The sequence below is a fragment of the Microtus ochrogaster genome, chromosome 4 (assembly GCF_000317375.1).
Source record: "Microtus ochrogaster isolate Prairie Vole_2 chromosome 4, MicOch1.0, whole genome shotgun sequence".
NCBI lineage: Eukaryota > Metazoa > Chordata > Mammalia > Rodentia > Cricetidae > Microtus > Microtus ochrogaster.
The window spans coordinates 25,687,139-25,689,303 of NC_022011.1; positions in this window are offsets into that span (position 1 = coordinate 25,687,139).

Here is a 2,165-nt window from a genome sequence, read left to right on the forward strand (position 1 = left end):
AGGAGTAGCCGCCCGTGCTGTTAATCTCAGTGCTGGGGAGCTGGTGACAGAGGCTCCTGGGGTCTGCTGGCTGACCAGCCTAGCCTGCTGGTTGACCTCTAGGTCACTGAGAGATCCTTTCTCCAAAAGCAAGATGCCTGGGGAATGACATTTGAGGTCGTCCCCTGGTTTCCACATGCCTACACATGCACACACACAGAAGAGGTCCGTAAGTGCTAGCAAATGACCAACCCTCTCTGCCATAGAATTCTTTTCCACACAGAAGGAAAGCCACAAAGAAAGTCTCCGGTATTCCTGGAGCTCTAAAAGTGGTGTTGAAGAATTGTCTGTATTCTGTCAATCATATTTTGAATAAACGCTGATTGGCCAGGCAGGAAGTATAGGTGGGTCAGCCATACAGGAAGTAGAGGTGGGGCGATGAGAACAGGAGAATGCTAGGAAGGAGGAAGTCCATTCCTTCCATTCCTGCCCAGACCACTGGGAAGCAAGATGTAACCTGTCCGGCTAAGAAAGGTACTGAGCCATGTGGCTAACATAGATAGGAATAATGGGTTGATATAAGTTATAAGACTTAGCAAGAAGCCTGAGCTAATGGGCCAATCAGTTTTTGTTTTTTTTTTTTTTTTCGAGACAGGGTTTCTCTGTGGCTTTGGAGCCTGTCCTGGAACTAGCTCTGTAGACCAGGCTGGTCTCGAACTCACAGAGATCCGCCTGCCTCTGCCTCCCGAGTGCTGGGATTAAAGGCGTGCGCCACCATCGCCCTGCTCCAATCAGTTTTATAAATTATGGAGATCTCTGTGTGATTTTCTATGGGACTTGCTGGCTGTGGGGTACTGGGTGGGACAGAAACCCCAACAAGCCGGCCCTCCATGTTACATGAAAGAAGGTCACATTTCTGCATAGCAACAGTATCTAGGGGAAGCGATGCTAGCTGATGCCTTGTCACCAATTATTGCAAGGTTCTCTCACATCTGTGTCCCACCTTCAGCAAGGTGCAAGACTGCAGGGAAGGCAATGTCGACCAGCAGTGAGCAATACCCAGGCTCTGCTCCCCCAGACAGCAATTTGAAGGGGAGGTTAGGGCACAGGCAGCCTGACCCACACCAGCACATAGATGGGTGCCAACGGAAGTCTCAGAGCATGCCCAAAGATGGTCAGACTAGACTCCAGCATGCCACACTCCCCCCAGAATAAACACTTCTTCAGCTTCATGTACATCTTCCCTGTCTCTGCCATAGTACCATAGCTTGATTGTCATGTATCTTAGTAATTTGCGGGGGCAGGAGTTCTTGATACAGACGCTCATCATTTGCAGTAAAACAGTTTGTTTATCTTTGCTGCCAGTGCAGTTTGTATGACGTTTGGCCTTGAATTGTGCCCTACTGGAATAATCAAGCCACTTTGAAGATGGTGGTTAAGAGTTTTGGGGACGGAGTGGGTATAGTTCAATTAGGAGAGTACTCACTTAGCACGTATGAAGAAGCCCTGAGCACCATCCCTTAGCACGTATGAAGAATCCCTGAGCTCCATCCTCAGCTGCATAAACCAGCTTGGTGGGCCATGGCTTCCTAGCACTCAGGAGATGGAAGCCAAAGGATCAGAAGTTCAAGGTCACCTTTAGCCACATAGTGAGCTAAAGGCTAGCCTGGACTACATAAGACCACGTGAAGAAAGAACGGCGGGGTGGGGTGGTGGTGTTAGGTTTCTGAAATTCAAGCATGCCTGACCCAAATGTAAGCTTTGGCCTCTTAGCTGGGTGACATTGGGCAAAGCACACTGTCTCCCCAAGCCTGAGTCTCCTCCCCTGGAAACAGGTGGCGATAATGTACCTGGTTGTTATGGTACTGAGAAAACCCAGTGAGCCCCCAAAACACAGAGAGTGTCGTACAGCATAAGCCTCCACCAAATGGGGGCAATTGCCCATTGAGAATGTAAAGCCGAGGAGTTAAGTGAACAGAGATGATGGCTTGACATCTGTCACTATCTTCACGTTGAACACGTTGAGCAAAGTACAGTGTGAGTGTGGGGGGACAGGCTGTGATAACCCCTGAAACACAGCGAGTAATTCCTTGTAAAAGCTGGCCAGTATTCGCCCCCCCCCCCAAAAAAAAAGCCGTGTTATCTATCTCAGATGTGAATTCCTAGGAGCTGCCAGGAACACAAAA